Here is a 19,914-nt window from a genome sequence, read left to right on the forward strand (position 1 = left end):
TATTGTATGAAAAAATGCTTTGCTGAGTAATAATTTCGAAAATGGTGAAGGAAACATAATGAAACAATATTTTGGCCCATAAGAATTTTATTTGATGCAAAAATAAATGGTAATGAGATTTATGGTATTGTTTAGTCTTGATGTTAACGACACGTTCTGTACCTGGGTTGAAGCTTGTTTGTTTTAGTTGTAAAACGTTTTCCACGTAAAGTTTGATTCTATATTTGCTTTTTAAAAAAGCTGGAAAAAGCATGTTTAAATCAGCAAATAGTTATGAATCCCATTAGTTCCTTCAAAGCTATGTTTGCAAGCACTCGATAGTCTCCCTTTAGTTTGATCCAAAATGGGATTACGCTTAATTCTTGAAATAGAGTTTTCAAAGGTGCCGACAGTTTTAACTTTTTAAGGTTGTCCTCTTGGAAAGTAACATCTACTACAAGAAACCAATATTAAGTGACACTCTTGAATAAGCAAACAGCTATCAGTGGCATTAATATGAAACTACCAGATTCTTTTGAGTCTGCTATGTGTTGACTGTCTAACTACCATTTTGAAAATGGAGGTGGTTGAACTTAATTGTTACTTTTGTGTATTGGGTGAAAACCAATAACATGAAAATTATGAACTTATTTAATAAGGAATACTTCGAATCTAAGTGATTACTAGTAAAATTATTTCAGAATAAGTACCTGAAAGTAGAGGCAAGTGCTTCAAGATGTTCCTTCATGGCAGCTGCTGCTTCGTCATAACTTTGATTCCATATATGCGTGTTTTTACGCAACTGCTTCTAAAAATTACCAAGAACCATTAAATGTTTCCTTCGAACACGTGTAGCAGCAGCAGACTGAAGAAGTTAATAGCGATAATAGCAGTTATAATCGATGTATTTGGTAACTACCTACTTCACAATGGTATTTCTTGTCTAAGAAGTTTCTTGAAGTAGTGAAAATTTCAAAATGGCTTCCAGTAGAGGCTATGATGGCTAAAAGCGTCTTTAAATCCCGCTGACATGATACTAGCATAATTTCCGTATCAGAAACCAGCTGATAATTAACCAGTTAATAGAGAACTGAATTTTTTTCATCGCATCTAATTTGTAAGTTAAGTGAATCATACTTTACGACACAATCATGAATACAGGAACTGTGGGCATCAGTGGTCTCCTGTATTGCTTTTAGTTACTTAGTTGCGATGTAGGAGTTCGATTCCCCCTTCCATCAGATATTTTAAACACACACGAAGAGGTCTCCTTCACGTCTAGTGATACCAAGTCAAGAACGTTAGGTTGCACCATAGTTCAAACTCCGCATTATAAACAACATATCTCTTCGCTACCAACTGGGGCACAGCCGGTTTAGGTTAGGCCATAGCAGTGGCAGAAGTCGCGACAAACAGAAACTCTTTCGCCAATGAGCTTCCTTACGTTATAACTTTATTTTATTTAATGAGCCACTGGTCACTTCAGGTCACAGGGCTCTTATTTTATTTGAAATTTAGTCACTGAAAAAATTGGTGCTGGACTGGGATTCGAATTTGGCTCTCCTCTTTCGTGGTATCTGCCCCACACGAGACCATATAGTTCGATCATTTCGTTGTTTTCCCCAAGACTGATAACCCCTCTAGGTCTCCACGAAAGGCGCCTATGTAGGTTCCAATCCTGGTCCACCACAAAAATATTTATGGTTTCATTTCAAGTTCTAGCATACGCACACCGAACTACTGGTGATAAATAATTTTCATTTTTAAAGTCTCTGTATTGTCAACAATGACGATAGGGGCTGTTATTTCTAGTCAAACATGCACACAACTCACTATTCGTGGATAGAAAACAATGGCGGTAGACGCCTTGTTCAATGTCCTGTCAGGCAGAAAAGTTGTATCCATATTTCAAAGACAAACATCTCAATGCTAGTGAAAAAATTCGATATCCATCTGATTTTACTTAAGTAACAATATGACTACATTTTAGGTTCGACTCCCCATCACAAAACCTTATATCATGGCACTTCGTTTTAAATAGGTCCAAACTTTGTTACTTGAAATGATATTAATCGTTTTCCGCCGTTAGTTAACAGGGTCTTGACAGGCATTGCACACAAATTTTCAAGTTTAGATTTGCTAACCGATACTGGTGAAAACTTCGATATTTCACGGCTACTCATGGCTAGACACAAGTGAAAAACGTTGCTGTAATCGAGTTCGATCAGGTGCGAAAGCTTTGCATAGTTTCAATGGCTGCAGGTGTTTGGTTTCAGTCCAGATCCAGAAAAAAAAGTTTGTCACCTCGATGTAAATTCAGACACGTGGACAAATAACTGCTCAGCCACGAGTACAGAGAAATTACTGGGGATAAGATGTTGATTTTGAGGTTCTCATAGAGCGCCTGCCGCTGTTAATCGCGTTGCTTTTAACTGGTTAGTTCAAAATAAAGATTATGACGAACCACTTGTATCAGAAACGACGTTTCACAGGCGTCAGAAAACATTTTAAAGAGCAAAAATACTTCGAATTATTAGAAAACCTTAGGAGTCCAGATATTGTCTCAAAATATCTTGTCAATAAAAAATATTTAATCTTGCCTAAAGGTTGCTGGAATGACTTACGTGACGGAGTTAGTTAATTGAAATCCTAATAATTGTTTTAGTGATCTTGAAATGTCACTTACTGTAATAAAATTGAATTTGCAGGCACTAAGGACTGTCTCGTCTCTAATGACGTGTTTCCTAGTATTTGCAACATCGTGGTGTTGATTTACATCTGGACTGATTACCTTAAGGAAAAGTTTGCTCTAGTCATCTCTTTGGTATCCATTTTGTATTGTCAAAAGACTGAACTGCAAAGAGATTAGAGGACCTGCAAAGACAGCTAAATTATGTGTGATGCATGCAAAACAGGCGAAACGCAATTCAGGTCGTTCGAATACCTTTGGGTATGATAGTACATCTTCACGTTCTCCAAGTGAATCTAGTTTGGATGCAGAATGGAATGAAATGTACGCCAATAAAATTCTTTGGGGAGTTGCTGATAGATATTAAACTTGTGACAGACAGCAGAAACGATTTTACATGTAGTAATCTGTCTGTTAGATATTTAATTTCTACGAGCAGTTAACCAAAGAAATTGTAGAAGATACATATGGGGGGACTGATGACCTCAGATGTTGAGTCCCATAGTGCTCAGAGCCATTTGAACCAAAGAAGATACATATGGGCGACTGATCGCTTTGTGGATCATAAGTATGTGAGCAAATCGCAGTGATCGGTCACTGAACGCGTGGAAATCACAATCTGATGGATCGCCTGCGGTTCGTGTATGCAATATGGCTGCCACGGTGGTTAGTAGCGAATTTTGGCAATATTGCATCGACCCTCTTCTGTAATTATTAGGTCCGGTTGTGCTGTTTTGTTTTGTTTCGCTTCTCTTTGCCCAAATTGAGTACGAACTCAATTTTATATTTATAGTTATTGAGAGACCACGAACTACTCTGACAAGCGAAGCGAGGGCCGTAGTTTCCATTTATATTAAGAAGAAATACAAAATACACCGTCCGATTTTGCAGTGATTAACAGTTTTGAAGTTTGTGTTACAGAAGTAGAATAGATGGGAATTTCACAGTAACAGTCACCATACACTGGGCTCCTCCATCTGGTGATTCTGAGTTACTTACGAAACAACTAAACACTTTATTAAAGTTTTTAACTCCCAGACAGATTGAGACACTATAGTATTAAATTGACATTTTGATTTAAATGTTCAGGGAAATTCTATTATACAGCTATATTTAAGTGACTTGTCATGTCATATAATCTAATTCTCGCTCATACAATTTAGAGCAAGAGTTATTGTAATTAATAGTGCTCCTATATTGACAACATTTCTATAGACGCAGCGAGACTGCAGAACAAATTGTGTAAATATTTTGTAATATAAAAACGAAAAGGGAATTGAGCACTAATAAGCGAAAAACCAATTGCTTTAGCACACTGAAAAGATGTATGCAATCCACTTGGCGTCATTGAAAAATGTAATATAGACCGTAAAGTAACCTACTGTTCCCAAGAAACGCATTACGAAACAAGATTAATAAATTACAATTCCCGTGTTTTTCGGCTTTTGATTTATGTTTATATTTCTCATGTCTTTGTGAGATTATTGACTATTGCTAAACGTAGCACTTCATTTTCTACAGCGAAAGTTCTGGAGACAGTGGCATTCGTTATACTGGCTGAAATTGCTTGGCAAATTTCTCTTCTCGAGTGTGCTGGGGTCGAGACGAGCGATAAATTACAGCAGTATTGAATGCGACGAATCGCTGCTATCCCTCGCTCGTGTTTGGTATCCTTAATGGTCTCGCCGTAAACGAGATGTTAAGACATACTCTTCCTTTCTTTCAATACGTATCGGCTTGGTTGGTGACACGTATGGGACTCAAGATATTGTAAGTGACAGAAAACAACTTTTACTGACTGAGGTCACCGAAAACAGAAGTACTTTATCGCAAAGAATCATACTACGATAGCGATGCCAGTACTTAACTGACCATCTGGAGAAACATGCCCCGACAATTGCGGTTCGACGCATGATGCACGACCTATACATCCACGATCGAAGAGCGTGGTGCAAATCTCAGATCACCATCACGAACAAGCTAGCTCTGTGCGCGTGATGCCGAGACCATTAAAAACGACTGGAAGGGAGCCAAATGGTCCGAGGTATGCCCTTCATCTTGTTAACTACGAAAGTCCGCTCTGTACGTGCGGCAGTCGTGCGAACAAGTTTATGCATCGGATGGCCTACTTTCAACTGCGACGCTGTGTGCTGCTGTTTGATGACTTTCTGCCGGTACTGTTGCTTCTCTGCAAGGACGAATCACGGTCACTGCGTGTGTGTCTGTGGACATTTTATGCGAGAGGGTGAGTCCTGCGCCACAGATGTTCCGCAGCAAGGACGCCTTCTTTTAAGAAGACAATGGCCTGCTTTACACTGCTAACTTTGTTCGGCCGTGATTTCACGAACATAAGGATGAAGTTCGGCATTTATAAACGCTACTCTACACATTGGAAGAGTAACGGGCATGCATGGACGATCGCAAAATAGAATACCACGCGATTTTTTTCCTGCTAGATCGCAAATGGAACTTGATGCAGCACTGCACCCGAACCCGAGAAAATTCTGGTTATATGTAAAATCGCTAAGCGGTTCAAGGCTTTCTATTCAGACCCTCGCCGACTAGTCTATGGTTGCAATAAAAGACAGCAAAAGGAAAGCTGACGTTTTAAAAGTCTCCTTCAAGAAATGGTAGATAAATATGCCATGCCTAATTATATAAATAATTACTTTTTAAATATACCCCAGACATTAAGCAGGAATTTTGGGGAGCAGATTGAGATGGTAGCAACAAAGGCAGCCAGCAGTATGATGGCAGTCCCAACAAACGAAAAGGAAGTTTTAAAAGTGATTAAAAGTCTGAAGTCCAAGATGTCAGCTGGAGTAGATGAGGTGCCAATAATACTAGTAAAGAAAACAGCTAATCAAATAGCGAAACCATTGGCGCACATAGCAAACTTGTCAATGGCTGAGGGCGTGTTTCCACAGAAACTGAAAATTTCTAAAGTCGTTCCCCTGTTGAAAAAGGGTGATAAGCTTAAAATAGAAAACTACAGACCTGTCCCACTTCTCCCAACTTTCTCTAAGGTTTTAGAGATACTAATGGAATATAGAATCACACATTATCTTAATATCCACAATCTGATGAACAGTAATCAACATGGATTTCAAGCTGGGAGAAGCACCGAAACAGCTGTACTGGAATACACAAAAGAAATAACCAGTAAATTGGAAAAGAGAAAAAATGTAGTCGGGATGGATCTAGATTTGTCAACAGCCTTTGGCACACTGTTGACCACAGCATACTTTCGGAAAAGCTTGAAGCTATAGGTATCAGAGTACCGGTAAAAAAGTGGTTTGAGTCTTATCTGGAAAAGAGGATGCAGGTGGTTGAAATTACAGCACCAAATATTAACCAAAAAATTAAACTAAGATCAGATTCAAGAGAGATCAGAGTAGGAGTACTCCAAGGAAGTGTATTAGGCCCCTTACTGTTCCTCATTTACATTAATGATATTCAGGTGTCAGAGAGAAAAGCTAGAATCATGTTATTTGCTGATGATACTAGTTTAATAGTAGTGATATGAAGCAGTCATTGCACAGTAGTGTAGACCATGTCCTACAAGATATACAAAAATGGTTTAGTGCAAACAAGCTAACACTGAATGCAAAAAGAAACTAATTATGTGCAATATGGTAAAATAAGTGAACATGATGACCTAAATCCCAGCTTGGAGGACAAACAACTTGAAAGAGTACAATGTGAAAAATTCCTGGGTATGCACACTGATGAGAAGATAAACTGGAAGGACCATGTGGTGAGCTTAGCACTAAAACTAAATGCAGCATGTTTTGTACTTAGAATAATTTCAAGAGTTTGTAGTAATGGCTGTACCAGATTAGTATATTTTGACTATTTTCAGTCCATTGCATCCTATGGGATAGTATTCTGGGGAAAAACAAATTGTCGTCTAAATGAGATTTTCAAATTACAAAAACTCGCTATTCGGATAATGACCCAGAGCCCACCTCGACACATTGTGGGTCCCTTTTTAAAGCATTGAAAATTTTAACAATTCCATCATTATACATTCTGGAATGTCTGTTGATGATCAAGAGAAATCAGGACAAAATGAAAATCAATACAGACTACCATAATTACGATACACGGCAATGTAAAGATCTCCACTTACAAGCTGTAACAAAGACCCGAAGTCAGAAACATGTATGTAATCAAAGCAACAAACTTTTTAATGCATTACCAAAACATATCAAAGAGTTGGAAAATGAGGATAAATTTAAAACTGTTGTAAAGAATCACATGCTTGACAAATGTTATTACAGTGTAAGTGAGTTTCTGTGCTCGACTGTGCTAGAATATAAAGAACCATATGCATGACAAATATTCTTACAGTATAAGCGAATATCTCTTCGCAGCTGTATAAGAATATATGTTTAAGTTAATGTGACAAATGAAATTACTTCAATGAATATGTCTGTCAAGCATATAAGAAGATTAAGAAGCACGTGCTTAACAAATGTCACTACAGTATAAGTGAATAGCTCTGCTCAACTGTGTAAGAATATGTGGTATCATAAATGTGACAAATGAAATTACAACATCAAGGAATCGGTCTGTCAAGCACATAAGAAGTTATGTTATAAAAACACTTGTATATTGTGTTAAACATAAGATAGATTCATATGAATTCAGCACAGAAAAAAATTTTTGTAAAGATATTATATAGTTGTTAAAATGTATCCTGACAAATCCTATATTACAAATGTGATCATTGGGATGATAATAAATAAATAAAATTACTTACGCAGGATGATCTTACAAACATACGGCCGTGTGACCATCGTGCAGACTCCTGTACGGAGGACATAGTAACAGCCATCCCTGGCGCAGAGTAGCATCTGAATACGTCGAAAACAAATACGTCGCCAGGTCCGGGTGGAATCCCAGTTCTGCTTTATAGAGAGTACTCTACAACATTGCCCCTTACTTAGCTTGCAGGTATCGCGAATCACTCGCAAAGCGCAAAGTCCCAAGGGACTGGGAAAAGTACAGATGAAATCTTTATAGGAGAAGGATAAAAGAACAGACCACAAAATTACAAACCAATATGCTTAACATCGGTTTGATGCAAAATTCTTGAACATACTCTCAAATCGAATGTAATAAATTTCCTTGAGACCGAAAAGCTTCTGTCACAAATCAGCACGGATTTAGAAAGCAATGGTAGTTATTTACTTAGCTTGCCCTTTTCTCGCATGTTATGGATGTAGGAAAACAGGTAGATTCCACATTCCTTATTTTCCGGAAAGCATTTCACGAGGTTTCCCACTGCAGACTGTTAATGAAGCTACGAGCTACGGAATAGGGCCCTGATATGTAAGTGGCTCGAAGACTTGTTAAGTAACAGAACCCAGTACGTCGCCCTCGATAGCGAGTGTTCGTCAGAGACAAAGGTATCGTCAGGAGTGCCCCATGGAAGCGTGTTAGGACAGCTATTGTTCTCTGTATACATAAACGATCTGCTGACAGGGTGGGCAGCGATCTATCGCTGTTCGCTGACGATGCTGTGGCGTACGGGGAAGAGTCGTTGTTGACTGCAGGAGCATACCATTTAGACAAAATTTCTAGTTTGTGTGGTGAAGGTCAACTTGCTCTAACTGTAGAAAAATGTAAGTTGATGAAGATGAGTAACAGAAACAATCCCGAAATTTTTTAATATAGCATTAGTAGTGTGTTGCTTGGCACAGTCATACCGATTAAATATCTAGTCGTAGCGTTGCGAGTATGAAGTGGAACGAGCACATAAGAACTGTAGTAATTAAGGCGAATGGTCGACTTCAGTTTCTTGGGAGAATTTTAGGAAAGCGCGGTTCATCTGTGACACAGACCGCGTATAGAACACTAGTGCAACCCATTGCTGACTACTGCTCCAGTTTTTGGGAAGCTTTCCAGGTCGGATTATAGGAAGATACACACATCAAAAAAGTTGGGCATCACCCCGGTTCCCAGAACTCCTGAAGACAAACGTTGGCTGTTGATATTGTATCATAGACACAGTCCCTTTGACTGTTCAGAGAAGTCACTAAACCCGCCCAAAGACGAAAACAAGCATGCATGAACAGCGCCTATTAGACGGAGGAGGTTCGACAGCCGATCAGTTCCAGTCATTTCACCAGGAAGGAGGTACATGGCTCGTGTTGTCTGTAGTCAATGCCTAGACGGTCAATACCGAGGTTCGATCGCGTCGGCATTGTTACTTTGTGCCAGGAGGGGCTCTCAACAAGGGAAATGTCCAGGCCTCGCGGAGTAAACCAAAGTGATGTTATTCGGACATGGAAGAGATACAGAGAGACAGGAACTGTCGACGACATGCCTCGCTCAGGCTGCCCAAGGGCTACTACTGCAGTGGATGACCGCTACCTACGGAATATGGCTCGAAGGAACCCTGACAGCAACGCCACCATTTTGAATAAAGCTTTTCGTGCAGCCACAGGACGTCGTGTTAGGACTCACACTGTGCGCAATAGGCTGCATGATGCGCAACTTCACTCCCGACGTCCATGGCGAGGTCCATCTTTGCAACCACGACACCATGCAGCGCGGTACAGATGGGTCCAACAACATGCCGAATGGACCGCTCAGGATTGGCATCACGTTCTCTTCATCGATGAGTGTCGCATATGGCTTCAACCAGACAATCGTCGGAGACGTGTTTGGAGGCAACCCGGTCGGGCCGACGTACGTCGCTGGTGGTCATGGAAGGCGCCGCAACGGCTGTACGATACGTGAATGCCATCCTCCGACCGATAGTGCAACCATATTGGCAGCATGTTGGCGAGGCATTCGTCTTCATGGACGACAGTTCTCGTCCCTGTCGTGCACACCTTGTGAATGACTTCGTTAAGGATAACGACATCGCTCGACTACAGTGGCCACCATGTTCTCCAGACATGAATCCTATCGAACATGCCTGGGATAGATTGAAAAGGGCTGTTCATGGACGATGTGACCCACCGACCACTCTGAGGGGGCCGGCCGCGGTGGCCGTGCGGTTCTGGCGCTGCAGTCCGGAACTGCGGGACTGCTACGGTCGCAGGTTCGAATCCTGCCTCGGGCGTGGGTGTGTGTGTGATGTCCTTAGGTTAGTTAGGTTTAAGTAGTTCTAAGTTCTAGGGGACTTATGACCTAAGATGTTGAGTCCCATAGTGCTCAGAGCCATTTGAACCATTTTTGAACTCTGAGGGGTCTACGCCGAATCGCCGTTGAGGAGTGGGACAATCTGGACCAACAGTGTCTTGATGAACTTGTGGATAGTATGCCACGACGAATACAGGCATGCATCAATGCAGAGGATATGTTACTGGCTATTAGAAGTACCGGTGTGTACAGCATTCTGGACCACCCCCTCTGAAGGTCTCACTGTATTGTGGTACAACATGCAAAGTGTGATTTTCGTGAGCAATAATAAGGGTGGAAATGATGTTTATCTTGATCTCTATTCCAATTTTCTGTATAGGTTCCGAGACTCACGGAACCGAGGTGATGCAAAACTTCTATTGATGTGTGTAGAAGTAGTTCAGAGGCGGACTGGTACGTCTATTACCGGTAGGTTCAATTAACACGCGAGTATTACGGAGAGCTCGCCGGTCAGTGTGGCCGAGCGCTTCTAGACGCTACAGTCTGGAACCGCGCGACCGCTACGGTCGCAGGTTCGAATCCTGCCTCGGGCATGGATGTGTGTGATGTCCTTAGGTTAGTTAGGTTTAAGTAGTTCTAAGTTCTAGAGGACTGATGACCTTAGAAGTTAAGTCCCATAGTGCTCAGAGCCATTTGAACCATTTTGAACGGAGAGCTCAAATAGGAATCCCTGCAGAGAAGATAAGATTCTTTTGGCGAAACACTATTGAAGAAATTCAGAGAACCGGCATATGATGTCGACTGGAGAACGATTCTACTGCCACCAATTTACATTTCGCTATAAGGATCACGACGATAATACTATTTAGGATTCAAGTGGAAGCATGGAGACAGTCAGTTTTCCCTCGCTCTATTTGTGAACGGAACAGGAAGGCAATGACTAGTAGTGGTAAAAGGTACCCTCCGCCACGCGCCATAATGTGGCTCACGGGCTATGCATGTAGTTTTAGATGTAGATAAACATTATAGTAGTACTAGATTGCTTTTGAGACCGTTTTCACAGATTCGCTAAATACATTCAGTGACTAGTAGAAGGTGCATAGCAACCTAAATAATGCCTAAGACTTTATTAATCGTCTTAGTTCAGATGTATTCCTGATAATAATTTGTATTTCACATATTCTTGTTATTTTTGGGAAAGTTCTGTTAGTGTAATAATGTTTGTGATACAAACAATTCACGCCGGGTATGTGCGAAGTGTTCCATCGAACTAAGAAGAAAATGTCTGAAATGAGATTCAATGATGATAGCACAAGACAGACGAATGAACGGAAACGTTACACGCTAAATTTAAAAGTCGAGTGGAAAGGATAGTAAAGGTAAATCGTATCAGTTTCGTTTTCGTCTTGCTAAGAGAGGATGCCGCTGGATTCTGTTCTGGAAATTTCTTGGTATACAGTTTACCAATAAGCTATCACTAAATGCGACAGATGATTCAAAAAAATTCTCTTTATAGATGAGGAAAGTACTGTTGTGAAAGACGTAGAATGTAATGTGAATGATGTAGCTAATAATGTTGCTGGTAACATCAGAATGTGGTTTTCAGAGGACAGATAAATGCTTACGTGCAATAAAACGCAATGTATAAAGTTTCTGACATGCAACTTGAAAAGGCTGTGTTTTATTGTCCAAAGCTGGTCAAAAAGTCAGTGCGTCAACCATTTTAAAATAACAGGACTTACGGGATGTTAAAAACTTTCTTGAAATGGCCACGTTCGAGATCTTGTGCGAAAATTGAATGTTGCAGCCTTCAATGCGAAAGAAAATTCCAGTCTGTGATACTAACAAGGAGGCCATGAGGCCTGTTAAGAATGGATTTAGACGAGTCTTAGGTATTGCGTACAGGGCCTGTCCTGGGTATCGTACCTCCTTAGCGGCTTTTCATGCGTCAGCCCATAGTTTCTGAGAAAATCGATCTTGAAGTTTTGTAGCTGGGACATTAGGTATGTTTCGACTAGAGCTGTTGATATTTTTAAAAATACTTTTAAAAATATGGATATATCGACTTTTACGAAGTGCCATAGTCGACACTCCGTATGTCGAAAAGTAGTATCGATATAATAACGGCAAGAAAATCCACGTACCGGCCTATAAAAATATCGGCTGCGCATTGTAAATATACTGCTGGTTTTAGAGTTTTTAATATATTTTGTATGGGATCTAAAATTTAAAAACCTCTCTCACACCGGCCTGATTTAGCTTCACTGATCAGGATAGTAAAAACATACGTATATTAAGGGAATTTTCATTGACAAAGCAGGCTTATCACATTCACACAGTTCAATACTGTTCTGTCCTGATTAAATTAAGCTTAACTTAAATTCCATAAGGCAGTGAAGCAATTTCGAAGTCTCGGTGCGACGAAAATTGTCAGTCGATCTCCTGGAAACATTTGTAATAATTATTAACTTTCGGTGATCACATGGGGAAGACCGGAGATCTGCTGGTAAGACCGTGTTAGCCTATTTATTTGAAGTAACTGGATATCTTGAGCATACAAAACGGCAGGTTCGTCCAGTGTAAATCAGACGTTCCCCACTGATCCCGTGCAACACAGCGTAGCAAGCAGACACTGTCAATAATAATAATCCGTTAAATAATACGCGAACACACTTACTTTAGTTTAGTTCATGTATTAAATTCCTTCTCGTACAGAATCTCATCAAGATGGCGACTAGCTCAACAATACATACGTATACATCCTTCTTTCACGACTAATCGGCAAGAAGTCCCCATTCTTTTTGCTAAGAGAAAACATAGATAGCAGAGAAGCTATTCTATGGAGTAAATGTACGCTCCAAGGAATAATTGGGCTTGAAACTACTTTGCATTGATAATCGGTAAGATAAGAAGAGATATTTCAAGATATGTACTGAGTTATATAATTTATAAAATTTCTGAAAATATCACGGAGAGACCGCTGCAAGAGACATTACATCTGTATATTTAAGTATATCGATTTATATTAGATATTGTGTACATCAACAGGCTAGCAGTCTGCCTATACCACTTAGAGCAGGAGTTAAATGGAAAACGATGCATGTTCACGCCTGGCGATAACCACTTTGCTAACAATGGTACTCGCATGCAAGTGGCACAAAAAAGGCTGTCCGATGGGTCCGTTGTCCGGATCGCATCACATGGACTTCCCTGTTTTTTTTCATTTCTGCAAACGCCAGCGACCTAGCAGCTGTAGTGTCAAAATAGTGTGGTGAAGTTAAACGTTGTATTTTCAGTTGGTAGAGCCGAGCGCCGATTACGTCTCCGCCCACTTCAAAGGCCGTCATTTAGATTTTTGTTCATCATTTTCAGCAACTGTTTTTGAAGAAAGCCGATGTGAAGAAACAGCACACTAGTTTCATTAAAAATTGTTTTTGAATGCAACTGTTGTGCTACTTCTTCACATCGGAAATCTTGTTATTCCATTCACACCGCCACTCCCCAGTGCAATAGCACTTCTTCTTTGTGCCACCTATACTTGCTTCGCACAGTCAGAGAGAAAGACTGGACACGATGAAAGATCGAAAAGTAGTAGGAGACCTTCACACAGTGGAAGTAAAATTAAGTTGTACGACAATTTCAAAAGAACTATTTCAAATATTTACCGAAAATCGCGAAAAAAATATAATATAAAATAAAAATATTGACATTCCCCGTGTCATTTCGATATCGATTTATCGCTATATCTCTGACTAGTAGGTAACCGATATATTTTTTTGGAAATTCAAAAAAAAAAAAATGGTTCAAATGGCTCTGAGCACTATGGGATTCAACATCTTAGGTCATAAGTCCCCTAGAACTACTTAAACCTAACTAACCTAAGGACATCACACACACCCATGCCCGAGGCAGGATTCGAACCTGCGACCGTAGCAGTCCCGCGGTTCCGGACTGCAGCGCCAGAACCGCTAGACCACCGCGGCCGGCCATTTTGGAAATATGTCGATATTTTATCGCAACTGTAATTTCGACCTCGCGGAAGCAGCTCAGCGTTTAAGGTTCCTAGGTGTCACGCTGGCGGTATAGGTTGTAATCCTGCCCGTGTACTTTTTTTCTACAGTTTCGTCCTACACAATATTATTAAGTAGTATATGTCATGCAAAATTATTGAAAAAAAAAGACATTTTCGCCTTAGAAATTTCATTAATGTGTCAATCATTACAGCAGACTTCCTTCAAATATGTATTCCGTTTGTGATTCGTAGTTAAAATTGCAAATATTTGGACAATGTTCGCTTGGTTGACGAGGAGGGCAGACTGATCAGACATTTTATGATCAGATCTTTTTAGGTGAAAGAAAAGCATGGATCTGGATCATAAAAATTATCTCGACGAAATGTGCTCTACTTTGACAACCCTGTGATGTTTATTTTTGCAGACAGGTTAAAGTTTTCACGAAAAAGAATTCAAAATGCACCCAACTTGCTAAAGACGTATAGGAAAATCGCTTCGAGTGAAGATTCCGCAAAAAAAAAAAACAGTCGCTAATTCTGCCTGAGGTTAGTGACCTATTTTCACAGGAATGATCAAATATACGTGGTTCGCGTCGAAATTTATCGATTAAAGCACAATAATTTTGAATTTAAACGAACTGTGTCTTCTAGTATCATTTCTGAAAAATCCGTGTGCCTGCAAGGTATTAGCTTCCATTAAATCTGCGTGGTGCTCTACGAGTTAACTTCTATGTCAAAACCGTCCGGAATGCTGTTCTAGCACAGTAAGCGATGCAAGCTACAGCGAGTAAGTTGATTCTGTAATCTTTCTGTAACAAACGGAATACGCATTTGAAGAAAGTTTGCAGTAATTATTGATTTATAAATGAGATAACTAAGGCGAAAATGACTATTATTCACTAATTTTGAATAAAGTGTACTATTTAATAATATTCTGTTCAATGTGAGTAAAAAAAAAGAAAACACGGGCAGGATTTCAACCCGTATCGCTAGCGTGACAGCCATGAATCTTAGCTGCTGCGCTACTTCCGTGAGGTCGAAACATACCTAACGTTCCATGTAAAGGGGTTACGCATAAACTTGAACTTAGATTTCGTCGGAATAGGTACTGTCACGTGAGAAGTCGCTAGCCAGGTACTCACAGGCGAACTCCCTATCGCACGCCACTCTGATTTAGTGGTAATATTGCCTAGTGGATAGTCTGTCGAAATCTAAACACAGATCAAGCATGAATACAGGAAGAAGGTGTACTGAACTGTGAAAAAAGAAACAAAACAGAAACAGTGAACGGTCAAAGCTCAAGATGTGCTACATCGAGCAAATCTGAGCAACCGTGGAATTGTGGTTGTGCGGTCATGGTACTGACCAGCGAAGGGAAAGATCCGTGTTTAAATCTCTCTCGTGACCCCATTTTTTCCATAAAATTATGAACTGTCCGGCCGATCATTGACGTGTCTGTTCGCTATATTCAAATTTGTGTCTGTGTCGTGGTGTAACATCCGTTTGCAGCAGCAAACGGATGTACATACATCCTATTTGTTCTACACAAGTAGCACATATTATGACTCTTACGTGCCGTTTTGGAAGTTTTGACCATTGAATTCCTTTGTTGTAACGTAGTTCACACCTGTTTATTTTTTGTTTTCATTTCTGTGAGAGATCTATGCCGCATCTCGCCTGCTTTCCCTATTCATCACATTTACCTGCGACGGCACTGTATTCTTACCACAAGACTCATACTCTACGATAATGTATACCGGTAGTACGACAACTGCCAAGAGTATAGAAGGAGAACAGATACGTCAATGACCAGAAAGAAAGTTCAGACGGAAAGTTCCTAATTTAGTTCAAAAAAAGGGCACGAGGCAGGTTTGAATACGAATCTCCCGCTTTGCAGTCCTACACCGTCACCACACAACCTCGACGCCGCGGTCCTTTAATTCACTCAGTGATTCACACGTCTTCAGCTTGGACCGTTCACTGTTTTGCTTATTTCTTCACAATTCAGTACACCTTCTTGTTTTCATGCTTGTACAGGTATTACCACTAGATGCGGAGTTTACCTTGTCAGAACACGTCTCTCTACAACATACCTAAGACTCTTCAAAATCCGTGGCTAACAGGTCTGACGGCACCCCTGTAAGACGCGAAGGCTTGTTTAATTCGCTTACTTTCACTTTCTCCTACAGTATCACGTTTTGGGGCAAGTCTATGTACTTACCAACAATATTCTTAACCCAGAAAAGAGCGGTCAGGAAAACCTGCTGTGTCAATTCACAGGCTTTATGTTATGTTGGGCGTCGTTCAGAATTCTCGGAATTCTAACTCTGCCTTCATTGTACATACACTCAGTTACTGGATTCGCTGCTGACAATAGTGACTCATTCTGAAGAAAAGACAAACGTTCATTCAGTGACCACTAGACGCATAAACGATTTGGACTTCAGTAATACTTCCTAAAGCATTGTACGAAAAGGTGTTCACTATCCAGCACGTTTCATTTTCAGTCGGGTTCCAGAAAAACTGAACCAAAAAAGAGTGACAAATCCCAAGTGTTCAAATCTGGCAAACTCCTCTTCTGTACAATGCTTCCATTGAGCAACTGACAACTTTTCTCTGTAATGTGTTTTTTTCTTCGAACATCTCTCACAGGGATTTTCGTATTTTATTAATTATTTAGTTTATTTCGTTTGCAAATTTTCTCGTAGCATTCCGTAAATTATGTATTGACTCGTTCCCTTGCTAAATAGTTTCGGCTTGCGTGGCTCCACGATACCTGCCAAGTAAACCTAATATATTATATAAAAATGAATATTTGTTTGCTTGTTTGTTCGCTTTCTGTACGTTCCCGTGCCTTTCATCGATTGCGACGTAACTTCGGTGAGTTGTTGCGCGCACTCTCACGAATGTCCTTGGGGGACGGGGGAAGGGGTGAGTGTGGGGGTAAAAAGAGGGTGACATAGCAGCATAACTAAGGCAAGGACTGGAGCAGTTTCAACCAAATTTTGTATGTATATGACTCATTATTTGTTAAATTATTCGTACAAAATTGATGTTTTCACCCCTAGGTGTGGGGTGGGTGTGAGAAGACGTGACGTGTAAAACTATTTGATAATGGTCAATATTAGTGCCGAATACATAGTTTCCAGGGTCGATGTACTCGTTAGTGAGAGTAGCGATCAATTTGCACTCCTAAGAGTTCGGGGGCGGTAGGTGAAAGGACCCATGTCAGCATATCTCTGTAACGACTTAAGCAATTTCTACCAAACTTCATACAGGCATTACTGGAAAAAATTACCTTGTAAGACACGCTTCGCATCCCTATGGTTTAGCTTGAGGAGGTGAGCCGGCCGCGGTGGTCTAGCGGTTCTAGGCGCGCAGTCCGGAACCGCGCGACTGCTACGGTCGCAGGTTCGAATCCTGCCTCGGGCATGGATGTGTATGATGTCCTTAGGTTAGTTAGGTTTAAGTAGTTCTAAGTTCTAGGGGACTGATGACCTCAGATGTTAAGTCCCATAGTGCTCAGAGCCATTTGAACCATTTTTCAGGAGGTGAAAGGGTAATATGAAACGATAACTCAGGAAAATCTGGAGAAATTTCGACCAAACCGGCGTCTTTACGACTAATTATTTGTATAAAAGTACTGTGGGAATATGATACCTCTCTTACCACTGGGACTGGGGTGGGAAGAGAAGGTGTGACTCTGAAAATGTTCGAAAACGATTTAATGATATTTCTTTCCTGTATGTAATCGACTTGGAATCTTTTAAAGGTATGAAGCGCAGTCTGTCTGTTACAAGTTCCCAATAGGCTGCTGTTGGTTCTGCGAAGGTGAACGGAGAACGGAAGTTCAGACAAGGATACCAACGGCTTCCCTTATTTGAGAAAAGAGCGAGTACGCACGCTGTTGCAGCTTCTCACCTCATCCTTTCAGCCCCCTGCCCCTCCCTTCAAATGGTTCAAATGGCTCTAAGGACTATGGGACTTGACATCTGAGGTCATCAGTCCCCTAGACTTACAACTACTTAAACCTAACTAACCTAAGGACATCACACACATCCATACCCGAGGCAGGATTCGAACCTGCGAACGTAGCAGCAGCGCGCTTCCGGACTGAAGCGCCTAGGACCGCTCGGCCACAGCGGCCGGCCCCCTCCCTTCCCTCTCCCTCGTGGTCACGACTCTTCCAAAAAATGAACGACATGTCGCGGCATTACCGTCATAACGATGGGATGATGACGGACGTAGAGACAAAAGTCCTTCAGAACCAGTATCCCCGATTCTATCAATTGCATTATTGGAATTCGGAGTCGTATAGCATCTCTCATGTTCCTAGTCGATCCGTTGTAAAGAGAATGGTGGTCCCTACATTTTAGTTTATATTTTTCTTGTGTTCTTTAAATTTGTCTGATTCAGTCCCCTACAAAATATCTCACCACTGTGACGTTCTGTTTCTGCACTGGTTATTGTCAGGAATCTACTAATCTCGCTATCGATGTTTGTGTATTTGTTCACATGGTTCAAATGGCTCTGAGCACTATGGGACTTAACATCTGAGGTCATCAGTCCCCGAGAACTTAGAACCACTTAAACCTAACTAACCAAAGGACATCACACACATCCATGCCCGAAGCAGGATTCGAACCTGCGACCGTGGCGGTCGCGTGGTTCCAGACTGAAGCGCCTAGAACCGCTCGGCCACTCTGGCCGTCGTGGCTACTTCGGTCGCAGGTTCGAATCCTGTCTCGGACATGGATGTGTGTGATGTCCTTAGGTTAGTTAGGTTTAAGTAGTTCTAAGTTTAGGGGACTGATGACCTCAGCTGTTAAGTCCCATAGTGCTTAGAGCCATTTGAACCACTTATGGCCTATACGAAAGTGTAAGAAAGACGCTCGAGGAACGAAAGTGGGAATCTTTTAGTGAAATACGACGTTATTCTCACAATACCCCGAAAATTTGAAAAACTGGTCGTCGAGGAAGACTGGGCTACAGTTCTATCACCATTGCATGGAATATCATGAAAATAAGAAATGGCAGATTCTGGGACGTGCAAGGCATATAGTCATCGTTCTACCTATCAATAAGCGAATCTATTAAGACGGAAAAGCGCTGGTATTGGTAGAAAGTACGTTTCGCTATATAGTCTACGGTAGCTTGCGAAGTATCGACATCGATGAGCCAAAACATTATGACCACCTATTCAATAGAGTGTTGGTACACCTTTGAAACGCAATAAAGCTACGATTCTACGTGGCATGCATTCGACATGTCCTTCGTAAGTTTCGAGAGGTTTGTGACACCAGATGTTTACGCCTACGTCACGCAATTCCCGTAAATTACGAGCCGGAGGTTAGTGGCGGCGGGGCTGGCGCCTGATAGCGTCCCAGATGCGTTTCATGGGAGTTAAGATTAGGCAAATTTAGTATCCAAGACATCATCAAGATGAGTTCAGTATCATACTCCTGAAACCACTGGCTTTGTGACAGAAACTGTTCGCCTACTTGAATGTGCCATCGCTTTCAGGAAAGACATCAAGTGCGGAGGGATCCAGATTGACGTACCAGTAGCCCACGGCTGTCATGGTACGTTCGATTGCTACCACAGTTTCCATGGAAGCCCAGGTGAACGTCTCCCATAGCATAATACTGCCCCATGTCCGTAGCGCGGTGCTCGTTTCGAGCAACCGTTCGCTTAAATGACGGCGTATCCAGACACTGTTAACGACCTTGTGCAACAAGAAACGTGATTCATCCGACCAGGCGAAACGTTTCTATTGATTCACGGTCCAATGTCGATGATCCCGTACCCACTGCAGTCGTAAGTGATGAAGTTGTTGGGTCAACATGAGGACAGTAAGGGGTCGCCTTCCCACGAAGCTCCTTGCCCAACAGTGTGCGCTGAACGGTGTGCTTCGAATCACTTGTTCCTGCTCGAACACTGTACTCTGTCCTCAATCCACCAATCCTGCTTTTCAAAGCGGGTAAACCTCTGACCTCCATGTTCCATGATGAGGCTTGTACGTCCAACAGCTGGTCACCTACTCGTGATTTCATCATCCTTCAACCACTTTCCATAGATCGTCACGACAGTGGCATGTGAAAAGCTGTCCAGCTTCACTATTTCCGAGATGCCCGTT

The sequence above is a fragment of the Schistocerca cancellata genome, chromosome 7 (assembly GCF_023864275.1).
Source record: "Schistocerca cancellata isolate TAMUIC-IGC-003103 chromosome 7, iqSchCanc2.1, whole genome shotgun sequence".
NCBI lineage: Eukaryota > Metazoa > Arthropoda > Insecta > Orthoptera > Acrididae > Schistocerca > Schistocerca cancellata.